This window comes from Halichoerus grypus, chromosome 5 (genome assembly GCF_964656455.1).
Source record: "Halichoerus grypus chromosome 5, mHalGry1.hap1.1, whole genome shotgun sequence".
NCBI lineage: Eukaryota > Metazoa > Chordata > Mammalia > Carnivora > Phocidae > Halichoerus > Halichoerus grypus.
Genome location: NC_135716.1, coordinates 165,842,452 through 165,864,600, shown reverse-complemented (window position 1 = coordinate 165,864,600; position 22,149 = coordinate 165,842,452). Strand labels below are relative to the sequence as shown.

Genomic DNA, 22,149 nt, shown 5'->3' with positions numbered 1-22,149 from the left:
GCGGCGCAGGGCCTTCCCGTGGGCGCCGCCTGCGCGCTTCTGCCCGGTGCCCCCCCGCCCCCCCGGGGCCGGGCTCCTCCCGCGCCTCGCAGCCTCGTGGCGCCCGGAAGCCTCCGCGTGCCGCACCCGGCCCTGTGGCCTCGCCTGGTTTCTCCGGGTTCCCGTACCGAGCTTGGATTGATTTGCGTTTCTCCGGGCGCTAGCGCTGACAGGGAGGCCCTCTGTAACTTGCTGAAGCTTCTCGAAGACTAGCCCGTGTCTGGTTCATCTTTAAATCCTCCTCAAGACGGGCCCGCGCAGCTGGCGCCGAGGGATCCAGGCTCGGCCCTGCCGCGTCGCCTGGGTTCTTGCCCACTGTGCCGGCAGGTCGTCCGGCTCCCGCCGAGGGGGAGAGGAGGCGCCCGGGCGCGGGCCGAGCGGGAAGCACAGGCTTCGGGGCCCTCATCCGCGCAGCGGCCGCTCTGCCCCCCAGAGCTTCCCACTTGCCCTCAGAGGCCCCTGACGCTCCTGGGAGGCCCCTGGGGGCCGGGCTGGGGGCGAGCGGGGATGGAGTGCCGTGACCAGGCCAAGCGGCCGCCTCGGCTCTATCCTGGGGACCGTCCCCAGGGCCCCAACCGACGGGGGCCACCAGCCTTCAGCGCCTAACCACGCTTGCGACAAGGACACGGTTTGGACAGACCTCCCTCGGTGAGCGTGTCTTGTGTGGTGGCCCCTGAGCCCTTCCTTCCTCTCGTTGGTTTGGCTCTCCTAGATTTCCGCCTCCCCTTTGGTGGCCTGTAATTAGGGGGTTTGAGTTGTCGTCACCTCCTTAAGAAAACGCAGACTAGGAAGCCGCGGGGTTCAGCTGGTGAGGCCCCGCCGTTCCCACCTGCGCTCGGGGTGGGGCTCCGGTCTGTCTGCCGCTGCAGCTTTTGGGATCTTTGGATAAAGCTGGCTGTGTTCTAACTGGAAACGGGGAAATGACAATTTGACTCCCGAATGTAGCCCTTGGGGCTATGTTCTCCAAAATCGGGCCATCTCTTTTTGCCGACCTTCTTGGCCACAATATTCATTAGACTCTGGAGAAAAATGACCAATGAAGGGATGCATAAATTATAATGTATTTGGAAATACGGGCTTTAAGATTGTGTTTGCGTCTTGTTTGCGTATTTGTGTGCCCATGTATGTTGTAAGTGTGAGCTATCTTCTCTACCTGGGGATGGTGTTGCTAAAATTAGTTTGTGAAAGAGCTCTATTTAGTTGGTTTAAAGGCAAGTACTTGTAAGGATTGGGCATTCTAAAACTCAAGTTACCATGATCTGGGAAAATATTTGACATTAAAGCTAATTTAAGGTCGGTGGTTTAATAAAAATGAACAGGTTTTTAGAGTTGTCAGCATTAGATGAGAACTGTTCTGCCGTGTTTACTGCGAGTCGGGCAGGTTCAGGTCATCTCTCCTGCAAAATTTGTTAGGAAAGGGGAAGAAAAACCTTACAACTTTGATGTCTCATAGTTTTATGGGCAATCTACACATAATTGTTGAACAAATAAGCAGATGTAAATAATTACTAAGCATAGGTTTATCTGCTTGGCTATTACAGAAAAACTAGTACAACAAACTGCTCACGATGACTACTTTTCAGTAGAAACTAAGGTTTTTAGGAGCTAAGAATAAATTTAATCACGACTACTAGAAATAATAAGAGAAAGAGCTCAATGCAAAGAAAGTGAGATCGGTTATTTAAAGAGGGAAAATGTAGGACGAAATCTGAACGTAAAAAGCATAGTTGTAGAAGGTTTGTGAGAAGGCATCTTTAGAAGAGAATTTGTTGTGGCTGGGACTGAGGACGATTTCGGAGATCAGTATGTAAAGCTTGTTACAGAGTGATCAGCTCCTGGGGAAGGGAAAGGTGGGGAAGAGCAGGACCAGGCAGACGTGGAGCAGTGAGCCAACACCCACAGAAGCCTTAGCTCATTCTCTGGGGTTCCAAAAGTTAGATTACCCTTTAGAACCGTCGTAAGTTGGGGCAAAGGGCTGGACTTTTATACCCTCCTACTGAATAGTCATTGGATGTGACCACCTGGGAAGAGGGCATGACCTTGACAAGGCAGCTGTCTGCAGTCAAGGCAGTCCCTGATGGCATCTAGCTGCTGAGGATTGCTGGCAGCTTCCCCACAGCTGAGAACCCTTCATTCCTGGTGGGGATTCTGGTCAGCACATCCCAATACTCACACGAACTCAGATCCATGCAACGCCCTGCATGTTCTTGTCTCAATAAGTATGTATCAGGGCACCTGGGTGGCGCAGGTGATTAAGTGTCCGACTCTTGGTTTTGGCTCAGGTCATGATCTTGGGGTCGTGGGACTGAACCCCAAGTTCAACTTTGCGCTCAGTGCAGAGTCTGCTTCAGATTCTCTCTCTCTGTCCTCCTGCTCTCTCTCTAAAATAGGTAAACAAGGGACACCTGGGTCGCTCAGTTGGTTAAGCGTCTGCCTTCAGATAGCAGACGCTTCATAGCAGAAAGAAAGGTCGTGATCTCAGGGTCTTGGGATCGAGTCCTGCATCAGGCTCCCTGCTCTGCAGGGAAACTGCTTCTCCCTCTGCCTGCCGCTCCCCCTGCTTGTGCACGCGCTCTCTCTCTGGCAAATAAATAAAATCCTAAAAATAAATAAACAAATCTTAAAAAAAATAAGTATATATCAACATGGGAGATGACAGGGAGAGAAAAAGGAGGGACTGCATAATTAAAAAAAAATTCATCTTATTATTGGGGTGCCTGCCTGGCTCAGTTGGTGGAGTAGGCAACTCTTGATCTCAGGGTCATGAGTTCAAACCCCACTTTTAATTAAACTAGAGTTTACTTTAAAACAAATAGGGTGCCTGAGTGGCTCAGTCGGTTAAGCGTCTGCCGTCGGCTCACTTCATGATCCCGGGGTCCTGGGATCGAGTCCCACATTGGGCTCCCTGCTCAGCGGGGGAGTCTGCTTCTCCCTCTGCTCCCCCACCCCTGCTCGTGCTCTCTCTCTCTCAAATAAATAAAATCTTTAAAAAACAAAAACAAATCGGGGCACTTGGGTAGCTCAGTCACTTGAGTGTCTGACCTTGATTTCAGCTCAGGTCATGATCTCAGGCTCATGAGATCGAGCCCCACACCAGGCTCTGCACTTGGGATTCTCTCTCTCCTTCTCCCACTGTCCCCCGCCAAAAACCCAAATAAACAAAATTCATTTCTTTGGAATGAATGAATTTTGCTATCAGAAGTACACCGGTATAAGATTAGTATTTGGTTTTTCTCTGTTAAAATGATATTTGGGGGTGCTTCGCTTGTTCAGTTGGTGGAGCATGAGACTCTTGATCTCGGGGTTGTGAGTTCAAGCCCCATGCACTGGGTGTAGAGATTACTTTAAAAAAATCTTTTAAAAAAGTTTGGTTTTCTTAGTTATTGGTCCACTCTTAATAAGAAATTGTAAACACAGGTTTTTCTTTAATGTAATCTTCCTAGAAAAACAAAGTTTCCATGTTTTGCCCTAATTAGGTCTTTGATTACTTAAAGTTGAATCTTCTCAATATTAAAAAAGCTAAGTTTTGCTAACAACCATATAACCCTCTGTATTTGCCTTTAGAATCTCTTATTGCCACTTTAGCAAAATAGATCATTAAGTATTAAGTTTTGTAATGATCTGTTCTGATATTTCTGATAAACTTCCCCAAATTCAACTTGTAAAGGAAGTGTTGAGTTTTGTTACTAATTGGGCTTAGTTGTTGTGTCCAATTCCATGGGAAGCATTGAAATAAGTGATGATAAACCTTCAGAGAGTATATTACGTGGGTGGATGCTGTAACTGTTCCAGAATTCCTAAGGTTTTGATATGTCCTGGTATAATGTCATCACTTGTAATTCTAATAAAGTGTTATGTGTCACAAAAATAACCACATTTCCTTGTTGATTGCATTGTAATGAACTCTAACCAGATCTTTAACCACAGCCGGGTTTGAATTTTTGGTCATTTGCGGTTGTTGTTTTACTCTGACACTCTCGCAAATGTGTCTCAGTTTTAAGAAGATTCACGGAGAGGACTTTGACAAATACGGGGCTCTGATAATTTCTGGAACTAATGGGAAGACTGCATTCAAAGAGAATAGGATTTGATAACATGGGACAGGATGAATTGAGGAAGATGAGCTGTCAAAGTCTCAAATGCCAAAGAAGGTTCTCGAAATAATGACAAATGCATGTTCCTTTTGTACATTGGAGGAGGTTTTGTTAGTAAGAGCAAAAGACAGAAAACAAAGGCTTCCGAAGATGGTTATAAGCTTGGAGCGTTGATGGGGTTCTTATTTAAGACCTTTATGCCCTCCGAGAGATTGAGGCTGAAAACCTGTTTAAACTCTTTGTCAACCTGCTTTGCCCTATCATTTTTGCTCATGAACCTTTTTTTTTTTTAAAGTTTTATTCATTTAAATAGTCTCTACACCTAGCGTGGGGCTTGAACTCAGAACCCCAAGGTCAAGAGTCGCACACTCTTCTGACTGAGCCCGCCAGGCGCCCCTGCTCATGAACTTGTTAAAGCAGGTCCAGCAGTGGCACTCTGGGGGAAGCCAAAAATAGGCAGATGACAAAAACAGAATTCCGATTGGAGGAGATCCCCATGTCCTTGTAGTTGGAGATGCAGGCTTGGGAAAGAGTCCGACCCCTACAGGCAGCGTGCAGCATTGCTCCATGACACGTGTGTTTGTGGTGAGAACACACCTCTGGCTTGATGGCAACTTTTTTTTTTTTTTTAGATTTTATTTATTTATTCATGAGAGACAGAGAGAGAGAGAGAGGCAGAGGGAGAAGCAGACTCCCAAGGAGCAGGGAGCCCGATGCGGGACTCGATCCCAGGACCCTAGGATCATGACCTGAGCCGAAGGCAGACGCCTAACCATCTGAGCCACCCAGGTGCCCGATGGTAACTCTTTCAAAAGCTAGTTCTTCTGGAGATTTTGCTTTGGAAGCTGATGCCCTTCTACTTGGTGATCAGAGTATTTGTGGAATAGATGAATTTGAGAAGATGGATAATGAACACGAAGTCTTGTTAGAAGTAATGCAGCAGCAAAGCATTGAGGCTGCTGTGGTTGTGCAGCCTCCCTGCGAGAATGTCCAGGATTGCTGCTCCAAGGCCAGTTGGAGGACACGACAATAAAGACCAACGGCTTTGGGGCGCCTGGCGGGCTTAGTCGGTAGAGCATGCAACTCTTTTTTTTTTTTTTTTTTAAGATTTTATTTATGGGGCGCCTGGGTGGCTCAGTCGTTAAGCGTCTGCCTTCGGCTCAGGTCATGATCTCGGGGTCCTGGGATCGAGCCCCGCATCGGGCTCCCTGCTCCGCGGGAAGCCTGCTTCTCCCTCTCCTGCTCCCCCTGCTTGTGTTCCCTCTCTCGCTGTGTCTCTCTGTCAAATAAATAAATAAAATCTTAAAAAAAAAGATTTTATTTATTTATTTGACAGAGAAAGATAGCAAGAGCGGGAACACAAGCAGGGGGAGCGGGAGAGGGAGAAGCAGGCTTCCCGCGGAGCAGGGAGCCCGATGCGGGGCTCGATCCCAGGACCCTAGGATCATGACCTGAGCCGAAGGCAGGCGCTTAACGACTGAGCCACCCAGGCGCCCCGAGCATGCAACTCTTGATCTTGGGGTCATGAGTTCGAGCCCCACATTGGGCGTTTGCTCAAAAATTAAAGGCAAACAGCTTCTGAGAATTTAAAAAGGGAGAGCGCCTTGTTGTCCAGATTTGACTTGGTCTTCAGCCTGGTACACTCCAAATGAGAAGCATGACCACTTTATTGTCTGCACATGTGATTGCATTAAGAGCTGGAAAGCAGAGAACCATGGCAGCTCATATGAATCCTCAAGATTCAAATACTTCTGTACTTGAAGTGGTTTCTGATAAAACATCATGAGAAAGATTAAAGGTGGTTCCTGGAGAAACCCAAGATCCAAACCTCACCCGCAATTGAGAAAGTACACTGGTTATGCTCGGCAGTACGTCCATCCAAGGCCATCCACGGAAGCTGCTCAAATTCCTCAAGATTTTTACCTGGAGCTCTGGAAACAGAGCCAATGGTTAAATGGCCCACCAGTCACTACCAGGCAGCTGGGATCTCTTATTTGTCTAACAGAGGCCCAAGCAAGGTCAGAAGGGAGAGAGGAAGCAACCAAAAAAGATGCTGAGGATTTCAATTTCATTAGCTTCCACAGATTGCCAAAGAGCAATAAACATTTCAGGATGCTGATTTTGAAAATTTTCTTGGATCATTAAATGACCAAGGTTACTTCTTGCAAAAAGGCCCAAAGGTTTACCACCTTCAAACTGGTAAATTTTGCTGAAGGACTACCTGGGACCTCCTGGGATTATTAAAGAATATGGAAAAAACACCCCCCAAACTTCTGGAAGACGATATCCCAAAGTAGTAATAGGAAAAGGTGTTGATTATATATTATTTTAGTGATTCTTGTTTGAAACATTTCTGGTTCTCTGATGTTTGTTCTTCCAGATTTAAGAACATTTTTTCTAAGCTATCTATGACTTTCAGAAATTTGGTAAAATATTCCTTTGTAAACACATATAAAGCATTTATCTTTCATCCCTACTCCATCCCTCCAAGATTCGGAAACTTTCAGTGAGTATTCTTATGTTGGGGGCCGGGACACAGACAAGGACAGGAGCGGGGAGAGGAAATTGACATGTGTTCTGGGCAGGGTTTGAGGTTTTTGAACTTTTTCTACAAGGAACAGAGTGCATGCTGCTACATTTCCTAATCGTGAACTGAAGTGAACTGGTCACCATGCGGCTGCTCCTGGCTCTTGCTGTCCTGGTTTTGGATTCTTCAGTTCACGGTTGTCCTGTGTGGAGAGCCAGGTACCAGTGGGTTTGCTGCAGTCCTGACGGTAATTCTGCAAACCGCATGGATGAGAAGGGCCAGCATTCAACCTACTTCCTGGTGAATCCAACAGAATCCTTCCTCCAAGGACTGACCCTGCTTCAATGACAAGATCCCAGAACTTGAATGATGTTTTCCCTCTTTCTGAGGACTATTTTGGATCTGGCTCTGGCTCTGGCTTCGGATCAGGATCTGGAAGTGACTTCTTAACTGAAACTGAACAGGAATACCAAGCAGTAGATGAAAACAATGTTTTTTATTACAACTTTAGGCCTCTCAAGAGAAATCTGCCATCAGACAACCAGGACTGGGGCCAAGATGGTCTGTCAGAGAGAGAGAGAGGGAACACAAGCACAGTGGGGGGGGGGGGGGCGGCAGGCAGAGGGAGAAGCAGGCTCCCCGCCGAGCAAGGAGCCCGACATGGGACTTGATCCCAGGACCTTGGGATCATGACCTGAGCTGAAGGCAGACGCTCAACCAACTGAGCCACCCAGGCGCCCCTATACTATTTTTGTTTTTTTTTAAATTCAGTTCAAGAAGCAAGTTGACAGGGAATACTTCATATCTAAGTCTTCAGAACTGACTCTGATTGTGAATTACAGATATGCCTCTTTTCTTATGAAAAACCCGGATGAAACACAGAGTGAATTTATGGAGTGGGTATTTGACAAGACCAATGTAATGGTATTGCTCTAATGTTACCATCAGATGTGTTTGCAGAGCTGGTGGACATTGTTGAGAAGTGTGATTGCTGTTACAATTAGAAACTGAAGACCCAAATTAAAGCAAAATTGTGCTCTCAGTACTTCCTACTGCTTTGCTTCTTCCCCCAATATCTGTGTATTTTAAAATCTTACTGTATTAAAGCAGAACTATAATAATAAGAAAAAGACACAATTGGAAACATCATACAACCAAGCCACTGGAATGTCGTATTTGAGAGACACAAGCACAGACTCAGATATGACCAGACAGCTTTTAGGAACTAAGGTTGACTTGGGGCGCCTGAGTGGCTCAGTCGGTTAAGCGGCTGCCTTCAGCTCAGGTCATGATCCCAGGGTCCTGGGATCGAGTCCCATGTCGGGCTCCCTGTTCGGCGGGGTACCTGCTTCTCCTTCTCCCTCTGTCTCCCGGCTTGTGCTCTCACTCTCTCTCTCTGTCAAATAAATAAATAAAAAAAAAGGAACTAAGGTTGACTTTATGGTACCCATGAGCCCCTTGGGAAAACTGGCCTGGTAGCTTGCCTACAGTGTTCCCAGCAGCCTTACCAGGTGAGTAAGGAAGGTCATTTCCTGGCAGGTGCAGGAACCTCAGGATACTTTGGCACCTTGAGAGGAGAGGATTTCACATGCCTGTTGCTCTGTGGGCCACTGAGAAAGATTAGCGGAGACCTTCAAGTTGCAAACTGGAGAAATCTATCCAGTTGTTACTGCTTGCCCCCACTCCATCTGAAGATGCTCCAAGTCAGACCTCTAGAACAACTTAGAGGCACCGAACCTGGAGAAGCCTGGTGGGTAGATTTTACCATGGTGCCAAAACCGACTGGTCATTTTTGATATTTGCTAGTTGCTGTAGATTCCTGTATAAGTTGGGTTGAAGCTTTTCCATGCATTCCAAGAAGGCCTCAGAAGTTGTCAAAACACTTTAAAATAATTCCTACATTTGGATTGCCGCTAACAATTCAGAGTGACAAGGGAGTGGTGTTTGTGCTGAAAGTCACACTAAGTGTCCAGTGCCTTGGGCATTCACTGGAAATTCCTGGATAAATGAAACATCTACTTAAAAGAACTCTGGCAAAAATTTTGCCATGAAACCAACTTGAGAAAGTTGGAAAGTTGGTTTGCTTTGCTGGTTGCCCTGCTTTGGGTAAGAGTGGCCTCTAGAAGTAGGCATGGTTTCAGCCCCCCGGAGCCATTTTATATATATATATATATATATATACACACACACATATACATATATATGTATATATATAAAATATTCTCTCTCTATATATATTCTATACTCTTTTCATGACTTAGGCATTCCAATGGGGCTCATGTTAGGGAACTGGATACTCTCAGTCTTTGGGAAATACTCTACGTTTGCTTCTGGCAGGTTGATGAACGCCACAGATGTGTCCTTAACACCTGTTTGAATGCTGGAGACGTGGTGTCCCAAAGACCATTAGAGCAGGCACCTGGAGGACCAACTCTGACCTCATGGAACAGGACCTCTTATGAGGTGCTGTTGACCAGCCATTCTCCAGTGAAACGGAAGAGAATTAAGTAGTGGATTCAGCACCACATTGAGCTGGTTCCACAAGAATCCTCAGGTCCCTAGCACCCTGTCCAGGAGAACATCAAAAGGAATCCTGCTTGGACTGTCGAGCCACTGAAGGACCTGAAACTACTATTTTGGAGAGCTGGTTCCAAGAAATCAAGGAATCATTCTAAATACATAAAGTTTCCATTTGTCAACCCCGATCTAACCCCATTTCAGCAGGAAGGAACTAGAGTGGTCCTTGTCCCAATTCCCTCATGATTGAGGAATGATCAAAAGGCAGTGGGGATTGAAACCGGTGACCAACAGGACTAAGAAGTGCAGCTGCAACTTTTTACCCAGGCCTTTTCTGTTGGCCTTAAATACCCCTCACTCTTCTGCTCCAGGAAGGCGGATTTGAGCCTTGCCTCCTGTCTCCTCGTTGGGCTACCTCTCGAATAAACCCTTTCCTTGCTGCACACTCGATGTCTCCGTGATTAGCTTTGCTGTGTATTGGGCAAATGAACTTGAGTTCAGTTACACTAGGGACATGACTGTCCTGTAGCTTGATGATAGGTGGCCTGCAGAGCCTTCTTTTAAAGCATCAGCTTCATTGAGGTATTATTTATGTCATTAAAATTCACCCATGAGGGAGGGAAGAATAAGGTCAGCCAAGGTCTTCTGACTGGTTACAATAAAATAGGACCATACCTATATTTACTTTTTAGATACAGCATATATCCACATATATCCATTCATATATATATATATATACACACACATATACATATATACATACACATACACTTCCCAGCCCTTCTCCTTTTGCACCTGGATGGGGGTCATCTGACTAAGCTTTGGGCAATATGGCTGGTCCATAAGACCTCTGGCATAATCCTCCCAACTCCCTACCTCCCACCTGCTGGATAGATGCCAAGGCCCAGCACACCCTTGGAAATCACATGTTGAAGATGGCAGAGCCTTGGTCAGCCCCAGTCTCTGCATGATTGTGTGGAGCAGTGACATCCCCCGCCACCATTCCCATCGCTAACTGAACTTCATATGAATGAGAAGTAATCTTAACATTGTGTTAAGCTCTGAGATTTCAGGGTTTATCTGTTAGAGTAGCTAGAATTTCCTTAACACATACAAAAGGTGAAACATCTTGAACAGTATCCGGGATATTAAAAATACGTAATAAATGTCATCTTTACCACCATCATCATCATCACCTTCTTAACTCACCTACTCTGTGCTCAGACAGACAAATAAATAAATATTTATTTGAAGGGGGAGGGGCAGAGGGAGAGAGAACCCTCGAGCAGACTCCCTGCTAAGCAGGCAGTCCAACACAGGGCTTGATCCCAGGACCCTGAGATCATGACCTGAGCTGAAATCAAGAGCTGGCCGCCTAACTGACTGGGCCACCCAGGTACCCCTCCATTTATATATTTTTAATAGTTTTCTTTCCCTTTTTCCTCATTATCATACGTAGGCTTTGGTTAAATTTACCATTTTGTATGGGAGTCAGAAAACTTTCTGTAAGGAGACACACAAAAGTATAAATATTCTGCCCCCCCCCCCCCCCCCCCCGCCACACACACCAAAATGAGCCACTCAGTAAATATTTTAGAATTTGAGAGCTACTCAGTGTTTCACAAACGAACACCGCTGGGCACTGAGGGTGGGCAGTGCAGCTTATATTTGTATAACTTCCATGTATCATGAAATGTTTTGTTTTTTCAACCATTTGAAAATGTAGAGTTTATTCTTAGCTCATGGGCCATTTGAACATAGGCAGTAGGCTGGAGTTAGACACAGGTTTTCGCTGACCTTACTTTAGTCCATAGGCTGGGGAATATGAAGGGCCAACTAAAAGGCCACGTGTGCGTGTGTTCTGGCTGCGGACCTGGTCCTGACGCAGTACTGTTTACTGACGCCCGTGCTCCGTAGGAGGGTTTGCTGTGTTGTGCGGCCGACGGGCTTTGACAAACGCATGCTGTCATATATGCACCAGTGCGGTCTCCTCCATGATAGTTTCACTGCCCTAAAAATCCCCGTATGCCCCACGGAGTCCGTCCCTCCCTTTTCCCAAACCCCTGGCAACTACTGATCTTTTCACTGTCTCCACAGTTTTGCCTTTTCCAGAATGTCCTAGAGTTGGGATCTCACCGCATGTGGACTTTCAATCAGCTTCTTTGACTTCGTGATAACATTTGAGGCTGCTCCCTGTCCTGTAGTGGCTTCAGAGCTCACTTCTTATCACTGAGTAACATTCCATCGTATGGTTGCACCACAATTTATCTGTTCTTTCACCTATGGAAGGATATCTCGATTGCTTCCAGGTTTTTTTTTTTGTTTTTTTTTTAAGTAGGCTCCACACCCAACATGAGGCTTGAACTCACAACCCTGAGATCAAGCGTCGCACGCTCTACCGACTGAGCCAGCCAGCCATCCATGATTGCTTCTAGTTTTGACAGTTATGAACAAAGCTGCTATAAACATTCATGTGCAGGTTTTTCTGGGGACATACGTTTTCGACTCATTTGGGTAAATACCAAGGAGCATGACTGCTGGCTGGTAAGGGTACGTTTAGCTTTGTGAGAAACTGCCCGAGTGGCTGTACCATTTTGCATTCCTTCCAGCAATGAGTTCCTTTTGTTCCACACCAGCATTTGGTGTTGTCAGCGTTTTGGATCATGGCCATTCTAATAGGCGTGTAGTGGTATCTCATTACTGTTTTACTTTGCATTTCCCTGGTGACATAAGAGGTGGAGCATCCTTTCATTTGCTTCTTTGCCATCTGTAGGTCTTCTTTGGTGAGGTGTCTGTTCAGATCTTTTGCTAATTTTTTAATTGGTGTTTGCTTTCTTACTGTTTTAAGAGTTGTGTGTTTTGGATACAAGTCCTGGGTCGGATCTATGTGTATTTTGCAAATATTTAATTCCAGTTTGTCACTTGTCTTTTCACTCTTTCAGCAGTGCCTTTCACAGAGCAGAAGTTTTTAATTTTAATAAAGTCCAGCTTGCCAATTTTTTTCATGGATTGTGCTATTAGTATCCTATCTAAAAAGTCATTGCCAAGGGGCACCTGGCTGGCTCAGTCAGAAGAGCATGCACCTCTTGATCTTGGGGTGGTGAGTTTGAGCCCCATGTTGGGTATAGAGATTACTTAAATAAGAATAAAACAAAAGTCATTGCCAAATGCAAGGTCACCTAGATTTTCTCCTAGCTTGTAGCAGCTTTGTGTTTTATGTTTAGGTCTGTAATCTATTTTGAGCTAGTTTTTTTTGTGAAAGGTGTAAAGATCTATGTTTAGATTCCATTTTTGTCCATGTAGATGCCCATTTGTTCCAGCACCATCTGTTGAAAAGGCTGTCCTTTCTGTATTGAATTACCTTTGCTCCTTTGCCAAATATCAGTTGACTCTATTTGTGTGGGTCTATTTCTAGGCTCTCAATTCTGTTCCATTGATCAATTTTATCTGTTTTTTGTTTGTTTGTTTTTGTTTTGTGTTTTTTTAGCCAGTACAACTCTGTAGTGATTACGGAAGCTTATAGTCAGACTTGAAGTTAGGTTCAGTCCTCTGACTTTGCTCTTCTCCCTCAATACTGTGTTGGCCTTTCTTGCTTCCCCCCCGCCCCACCTCCGCCTTCCATATAAATTTTAAAATCAGTTTGTTGATATCCACAAAATAACTTGCTGGGATTTTGATTGGGTTTGCACTGAATCTGTGGCTCACTTGAAAAGAGCTGACATTTTTACAATATTGAGTCTTTCTATCCATGAACATGGAATATCTCTCCATTTATTTAGATCTTTGATTTCTTCCACCAGAGATCTTGTACATATTGTTAGATTTATACATAAGTATTCCATTTTGGGGGTGTGTGTGCTAATGTAAATGGCATTATTTTTTATTTCAAATTGTTCATTGCAATTGACTTTTTTTTTTTTTAAAAGATGTATTTATTTATTTGAGACGGGGTGGGGAGAGGCAGAGGGGGAAGGAGAGAGAGTCCTAAGCAGACTCTGCTGAGGGTGGAGCCCATCACAGGCTGGATCTCACAACCCTGAGATCAGGGCCTGAGTGAAACCAAGAGTTGGTCGCTTTAAACGACTGTGCCACCTAGGCGCCCCTGCAATTTACTTTTTGTTGTTTTGTTTTTTTTACTTTTTTAAAAAAAGATTTTATTTATTTATTTGACAGAGACATTGAGAGAGGGAACACAACCAGGGGGAGTGAGAGAGGCAGAAGCGGGCTTCCCGATGAGCAGGGATCCCGATGCGGGGTTCGATCCCAGGATCCCGGGATCATGACCTGAGCCGAAGGCAGACGCTTAACGACTGAGCCACCCAGGTGCCCGTTTATTTGATTTTTTAAAAAAAGATTTTATTTGAGAGAGAGCGTGCATGAACAGGATGAGGGACAGAGGAAGCGGGAGAAGCAGATTCCCTGGTGATCAGGGAGCCTGATGTGGGGCTCAATCCCAGGACCCTGAGATCATGACCTGAGCCAAAGGCAGACACTTAACCGACTGAGCCACTTGGGCACCCCTGCAATTGACTTTTGTATATTAATCTTGTATCCTGAAAACAACTTGCTTTAGTAGCAGGAGTTTTTCTGTCAATTCTTTAGGATTTTCTACAAAGATGATCATATCTTTTGTGGAAAAAAAAAGGACAGTTTTATTTCTTCCTTCTCATCTGTATCTTTTATTTCCTTTTCTTGTCTTAGTGCATTCCTTAGGACTTTCAGTATGATGTTAACTAGGAGTGATGAGAGGGGGTATCCTTGCCTTGTTGCTGATCCTAGGGGGAAAGCATCTAGCTTCTCACCATTATGCATGATGTCAACTAGAGGTCTTTTGTAGATTTATCAAGTTGAGGAGGTTCTCTTCTATTCCTAGTTTGCTGTGAGTTTTTTGTCATGAATATTAGATTTCTTAAGTGCTTTTTCTGCACCTATTGGTATGCTCATGTCATTTTTCTTCTGTAGCCTGTCATGTGATGAATTATTTTAATTGAATTTTGAATTAGTCTTGCATACATGGAATAGCTGGTTGTGGTATATCATTCTTCTAATACAACATTGGATTCTATTTGCTACTATTTTGTTGAGGATTTTTGTATCTATGTTCATGAATATTGGTCTGTAGTTTTCCTTTCTTGTAATGTTTTTGTCTGGTTTTGGTATTGGGATAATGCTGGCCTCATAAAACGAGTTAGGAAGCATTTCCTCAGCATCTATTTTCTAGAAGAGATTAAGAATTGGTATTATTTCTTTCTTAAATGTTTGATAGAATCCCCCAGTGAACCATCTGGGCCTGGTGCTCTCTGCTTTGGAAGGTTATTAATTATTGATTCAATTTCTTAAATAGATATAGGTCTATTCAGATTATTTCTATGTCAGTTTTGGTAGATTGTGTTTTTCTAGATTATCAGATTTGTGGGGAGAGAGTTCATAATATTCTTTTATTATCCTTTTAATATCCACAGGATTAGTAGTGATGGCCTCTTTCATTTCTGATATTAATAATTTGTGTCTTTTTTAATTGGTTAGCCTGGCTAGAAGTTTGTTAATTTAAAAAAGTCATTCTGGGGTGCCTGGGTGGCTCAGTCAGTTAAGCATCTGCCTTTGGCTCAGGTCATGATCCTAGGGTCCTGGGATCGAGCCCCACGTTGGGCTCCCCACTCAGTAGGGAGCCTGCTTCTCCCTCTCCTGCTCCCCCTGCTTGTGCTTGCACTCTGTCCAATAAATAAAATCTTAAAAAAAAAAAAATCATTCTTTGATTTCATTGATTTTTTTTTCCTCTACTGATTTCCCGTTTTCAAATTCATTGATTTCTGCTCTAATTTTCATTATTTCTTGTCTTCTGCTTACTTTGGATTACTTTGCTCTTTTTCTAGTTTCCTAAGGCAGAAGCTTAGATTACTGATTTTAGATTTTTTCTTTTTTCCAGTAGGTTCACGCCCAATGTGGGTCTTGAACCTATAACACTGACATCAAGAGTTGTACACTCCACCAACTGAGCCAGCTAGACACCCCTTTCTTTTCTAATAGGTGCATTTAATGCTATAAATGTTCCTATAAGGACTGCTTTTGTTGCATCTCACAAATTTTAAATTGCATTTTCATTTACTTCAAAATATTTCTCTTGAGACTTCTTTGACTCATGTTATTTAGAAGCGTGTTGTTTAATCTCCAAGTATCTGGTGGGATTTTCCAGCTATCTTTCTGTTGTTGATTTCTAGTTTAGTTTCATTGTGGTCTGGGAGCATACTTAACATGATTTCCTTCTTTTAAATTTGTTTTTGTTTTATGGCCCAGAGTGTGATCTATTTTGGTGAATGTTCCATGTAGGCTTGAGAAGAATGTGTATTCTATTGTTAGATGAAATATTTTATAAATGTCAATTAGATTTAGTTCATTGATGACACTGTTCAGTTCAACTGTGTCCCTACTGATTTGCTGCCTGCTGGATCTGTCACCTACTGAGAGGGATGTTGAAGTCTTCAACTGTGATAGTGGATTTGTCTTTTTCTCCTTGCAGTTCTAGGAGTTTTTACCCCATGTATTTTGATACTTTTACATCTTCTCAGAGAAGTAACCTCTTTATCATTATGTAATGTCCCTCTTTACCTGATAATTTTCCTTGCTCTGAAGTCTGCTTTGTCTGAAATTAATATAGCTACTCAAGCTTTCTTTTGATTTATGTTACTGTGATGTATCTTTCTCTATTCTTTTACTTTTTTTTTTTTTTAAGATTTATTTATTTTAGGGAGAGAGCAAGCACGTGAGCAGGGGGAGGGGCAAAGGGAGAGAAAGAGAAGCAGACTCCCCACCAAGCAGAGAGTCCAATGAAGGTTTTGATCTCAGGACCCCAAGACCATGACCTGAGCTGAAATCAAGAATCAGCTGTTTAACTGACTGAGCCACCCAGGTACGCTTATCCTTTTACTTTTAATGTTTCTCTATATTTAAAATGGGTTTCTTGTGTACAACATATAGTTGGGTCTTGTTTTTTAATACACTTGAACAGTCCCATGTTTTTTATTTAATCACTGATACTTGAAGTGATTAGTTTTTCATTGTGGGGAGGTTTTTTTTTTTTTTAAATCATTTTATTTTTCATCATGATAAGTGTACTCTTTAATCCCTTCCAGTATTTCCCCCATTCTAACCCCTCTGGTAAACATCAGTTCTTTAGTTAAGAGTCTGTTTCTTCATTTATCTTTGTTTTTTCCTTTGTTTTGTTTCTTAAATTCCACCTATGAGTGAGATCATATATTTCTCTGATTTATTTTGCTTAGCATTATACTCTCTAGCTCTATCCATGTTGTTGCAAATGGCAAGATTTCATTCTTTTATGGCTGAATAATATTCCTGTGTGTGTGCGTGCGCATGTGTGTGTGTGTATACACACACCACATCTTTATCCATTCATCTATAGATGGATATTTGGGCTGCTGCCATAATTTGGCTATTGGAAACAATGCTGCAATAAACATAGGGGTGCATGTATCCCTTTGAATTAAGTGTTTTTGTATTTTTTAGATAAATATCCAGTAGTGCAATTACTGGATCATAGGGTAGGTCTATTTTTATTTTTTTGAGGAACCTCCATACTGTTTTCCAGAGAGGCCGCACCAGTTTGCATCCCCATCAACAGTGCACAAGGGTTCCTTTTTCTCCATATCCTCGCCAACACTTGTTTCTTGTGTTTTTGATTTTAGCTCTTCTGACAGGTGCAAGATGATATCTCATGTAGTTTTGATTTGCATTTCCCTGATGATGAGTGATGAGCATCTTTTCATGTCTTCAACCCATTTTTAAATTGGATTATTTGGGGTTTGGGGGGTATTGAGTTGGAGCAGTTCTTATATATTTGAATACTAACCCTTTATCATATGTCATTTGCAAATATCTTCTTGCATTCAGTAGGTTGCCTTTTGTTGATCATTTCCTTCGCTGTACAGAAACTTTTTATTTTCTATGTAGTCCCAGTAGTTTATTTTGCTTGCCTCAGGAGACATATCTAGAAAATATGGCTGATGTCAGAGAAATTACTGCCTGTGCTCTCTTTTAGGATTTTTATGGTTTCAGGTCTCACATTTAGGTCTTTAATCCATTTTGAGTGTATTTTCGTGTACAGTGAAATGAAGTGGTTCAGTTTCACTCTTTTACATGTGGCTGTCCAGTTCTCCCAACACCATTTGTTGAAGACTGTCTTTTTCCCATTGTAATAATTTCTCTTTTGTTGAAGATTAATTGACCATACAATTGTGGGTTTCTTTCTGGGCTTTCCGTTCATTTTCAGTGATCAATGGGTTTCTTTATAGGCCAGCACCATACTGTTTTACTCACTACTGCTTTGTAATATAACTCGAAATCTGGAATTGTGATACCTCCAGTTTTGTTTTTCAAGATTGCTTTGACTAGCTGAGGTCTTTTGTGGTTCCATACAAATTTTAAGATGGTTTGGTCTAGTTCTGTGAAAAATGCTGTTGGTTATTCTGAAAGGAATTGCATTAAATCTATAGATTGCCTCGGGTATAGTAGGCACCTTAACATTATTTGTTCTTCTGACCCACGTGCATGGAAGGTTTTTCCATTTCTTTGCCATTATCTTCAGTTTCTTTCATCAGTGTTTTATAGTTTTCAGAGTACAAGTCTTTCGCCTCTTTGGTTTATTCCTGGATATTTTGTTTTTGGTGCAACTGTAAATGGGATTGTTTTCTTAATTTCACTTTCTGTTGCTTATTAGTGTATAAGAATGTGACAGATTTCTGTACATCTATTTTTTATCCTGTGACTTTACTAAATTCATTTATCAGTTCTTTTAAGTTTTTTGGTGGAGTCTTTAGGGTCTTCTGTATATAGTATCATGTCATCTATAAGTAGTGAGTTTTGCTATTTCCTTACCAATTTGGATGCCTTTTATTTCTTTATGTTGTCTAATTGCTGTGGCTAGGACTTCCAATACTATGTTGAATAAAAGTAATGAGAGGGGACATTCTTGTCTTGTTCCTTACGTTGGGGAAAAAGCCCTGCTTTTCTACATTTGAGTATGTTGTTGGCCAAGGGGTATTTTTTTGTTTTGGTTGTGGGTTTTTCATATAAGGCCTTTATTATGTTGAGGTGTTTCCTCTAGACCTACTTTGCAGAGGGTTTTTTTAAATCGTGAATGGATGTTGTACTTTGTCAGATGTTTTTTCTGCATCTATTGAAGTCATCATATGGTTATCCTTTCTCTTACTGATAAACAATCACAAATGATTTGCAAATATCAAACCAGTTGCATCCTGGGAATAAATCCCACTCGATGGTGGTATATGATTTTTTTCTTAATGTATTGTTGGATTCTGTTCACTAGTATTTTGTTGAGAACTTTTGCATCAATATTCATGAGATATTGGCCTGTAGTTCCCTTTTCTGGTGTTTATCTGGTTTTGGTATCAGGGTGATACTGGCCTTGAAAAAATGAATTTGGAAGCTTTTCTTTCTTTTCTCTTGCAGTTTTTGGAATATCCAGGTTGAGAAAAACAGGTATTAACTCTTCTTTAAATGTTTGGTAGGATCCGGGGTGCCTGGGTTGCTCAAGTCAGTTAAGTGTCTGCCTTCAGCTCAGGTCATGATCCCAGGGTCCTGGGATCGAGCCCCACATTGGGCTCCCTGCTCAGGGGGGAGCCTGCTTCTCCTTCTGCCGCCCCCCCTGCGTGTGCTTTCTCGCTCCCTTTCTCAAATAAAATCTTAAAAAAAAAAAAAAGTTTGGTAGAATTCGCCCGTGATGAATTATTGATAGTTTATTATCTACCTCATTTGTTACTGCTTTCTATTCCTCACCCTTTTTGTTCTCATTTTTGTCTTCCACTCTTTTCTTGGGTGGGGACGGGCAACAGAAGGAGATAAAATATGGAAAAGGGAATGTGTGGATTTTGAGCATCCAAAGAGGTGACAAAGGAGTTTGTATTTCTTTGGCTGCCTCCTACTTTGGGGAAATTCCCTATTGAGTGCATTTTTTTGTGGACATCAATGCGCATTTCCCATTGTAGAAGCTAAAATGTACCACCCTCCTTCTCTTCACTCCTTGGCATGTAGAATGTGGGATGATGACCTGGGCTTGGACAAATGGGCACCCCCCCCAGGCAAGACTTTGAGTCTTGATCAAATGATGGAGCAATTACAATGTATTCACAGCAGTGGGTCAGTGGCATTGTCCTGCAGCAATTTAGAAACTGTTCTAGGAAAACAGATTGTCTTGTAGAAACCCTGTGTGACTTGAACAGGAGTTCAAATCCTAGCTGTTGTGACTTTAAGTATCTTCTTGTAATTATATCAAGTCATTAATTTTTAAATTTCTCTTTCTACTGCCTTGTAAAATTTTATCTAGCTTTGTCACTAGTTGTGTTACATTAAGAAAATCACTTCACCTCTCTCAGCTTTTGTCTTTGCCTTTTAAAAAGGGACCAGGTACTGATGTACATGAAAGCACCTAGCTCATAGTAGACACAGGTAAGCAAATGAATCAAGCCTTCCTCTTCAGCTTCCCAAGGTCTTTCTTCCCTTGGGCCATGGGGGGCAGGGAGGTGCAGGCAGTACCCAACTTTACCTTCAAGCGTTATTGCTGTCTTCTGGCCCAGTTATCTGGAAGAAACAGTACAGCCTAGAACAAGCACTGCATTTCACCTTTTCTAAGGGCTGGCAAGAGAGTGCCTTGCAGTGGTTATCCGGCCCACAGTGGGCACTCAGTACTGATACCATCATGACAAGCCCTCTGATCCCAGTGTCCATAAGCAACAGATATTGTTCCATGAGAAGAGGGGCCTTCTCCATCTTCTCATACACTATTCCCAGTGCCTCAGACCAGTGCTCGGCACACAAAAGGCATACACTCAAACAGGAACCTAACATTATTGGGGATGGGTGGACAGCGTGCTGCAGTCTCTTCACCTGCAACTGAACCTAACGATACTGAACCCAGGGTGGTGTGAGAACAGGATGGAGAATGGATGTGACAGTACTGGTCTCTGGTGCGTGCTTGGAACTCCAACAGATGAGTTTCCATCTTTCTCTTGATCTTTAACTTTGTTCAGAATCTAACATAAATGATTTTAAAACTGCTGGGGAAAAACGACTGCCAGTCCCTTCTATGTACAAATGGAATTTCTGTCCTTTATACTCTTTGCATGTGCTAATAAATTCATTTGGTTAGAGCTTACGTGCCTTCAACATTTCAGTGAGAACTTCCTAATGCTCATGTAGTTAAATGACAAAAGTTAAATTATACAAACATGACGGAACTATGTTTAGAATATGGATGAACAGAAGAAGCTTGGAAGGGAATTTGGAAAGAGCTGCTGTTAGTAAAATGAAGTTGAATTTTTAAAAATTTTAAACTTGTGAAAGGAAAAAAAAATATGCCCAAAGAAATGTCCCCATCCTTGTAAAATTAGGGAATGTTGGATTCCCATCACCTCCTGGAGACCAACATGAGATCTGAGGCAGTGGGAATTCTATTGGTTGGAGCCATCACCTTGTCACGATGGGGGGAAGGCTCCAGGGAGTCTAAGCGAGGTTCCAGTCCCTGAAATTCCACGTTTCCAAAACTGAACTCACCTTCGTCTTCGCCATTCCTCTGGCTTCAGGAACACCTTGGATCCCTCTGACAGCTCCTTTCCGCAGGCCACCTACTGAACCCGCTTCTGTTCCCTCCTGTCACTGCCTTTGCTCAGGCCCCACATCCCCTGCAATTCCAGGTGCCCCTTAACACAGGGATTAGGGGCGCTGTCCCCCTTCCAGTCAAAAATCTGCATGTAACCTGACCCTCTCCAAACTTAACTATTAATAGCCTACTGTTGACTGGAAGTCACTGAACACATACCGTGTATGCTCTCTACAGAGACTGTATACTGTGTTCTTACGATACAGCAGCCTAGAGAAAAAAATGTCAAGAAAACCGTAAGAAAAAAAACTTACAGTACTGTATCAGAAAACAGGAATCCACGGACCTGCACAGTTCAAACCCGTATTGTTAGAGGGTCAAGTGTCCTGCATTCCGCGGACCGCTGCCTTTGGTGCATCCGGTCTGCCGTCAGATCGACCTGGTGGCGCCTAGCTCTACAACCCTTAGCCTCCTGTTTAAATATTTCCCATGTTCCCAGTGCTTACAGGACCAATGCCAGATTCCTCCTCCTGGCATTCAAAGCACTGTGACCCAATCCATCTGCCAAACTTGCTTCTCACTCCCTGTTATCACTCCATGCCCCCTGGGCATCTTTGAAGGCCCATGCTTTCCCAACTCCATGGCTCTGTACACAGATTTTTTTTTTTTTTTTTTTAAGGAATGCCTTCCACATCCACATCTCTGGAGGTTCAGCCTAAGTACTGTCTCCTCAGGAGGTCCCTGAACCCAGAGGAAGTTACAACTCCCTCCTCTGAATGCCCACTTTTTACCCTAGTGATGTTTATCATTTGCAACCAGACCACGAACCCCAGGAGGGGCAAGAAATACTGATTTTGTCTTCCCATACGAGGTATGGTCTACAGAAGGTGAGAGAACATTATTTTAAACCAAGGAACAGCCCCCAGCACATTCCTAGGCAGCAGTCTGTGAAGTGACTTTCTCTCCTCCCAAGCTTGCCACAGCATGTGACGAAGGCCCTCCAGCTTCCCCCCTGCTCTTGATGCCTCTCAACCCTCCCTCAGGGGTGGACACCAGACTGGAACCACCGTACCTCTGGTCCTTTCTTTAGAGCCAGGCCAGGAGTGAACAGAGGTAATCCAACATCGTTTTTCTTCCTGGCTTTTGGTTAGTCCAAATCCTAAGGTGATGAGGTTTGCTACTTCGGCTTCATGGCAAGAAATGCAACAGCCCAGAGGAAAAAGTTCTCTGTTCGAGAAGAACTCATCTGGTGATGCTCTGAGTTCCCGAACTGATCCATCTCTCTCTCCTCAGCTTGGCCGGTAAGCTTCTTGAGAGGAAGGACTGTAAATTCCTAAGAAATC

The 22,149-nt window shown here is 43.3% G+C and overlaps 2 pseudogenes; both read left to right on the top strand.

Annotated features, from left to right (window-relative positions):
• Positions 1-5,034: 5,034 nt before the first annotated feature.
• On the top strand, positions 5,035-6,390 carry LOC144381802 (DNA helicase MCM8 pseudogene; annotated as a pseudogene).
• Positions 6,391-6,950: 560 nt separating this feature from the next.
• On the top strand, positions 6,951-7,535 carry LOC144381801 (serglycin pseudogene; annotated as a pseudogene).
• The last annotated feature ends 14,614 nt before the right edge of the window (positions 7,536-22,149 follow it).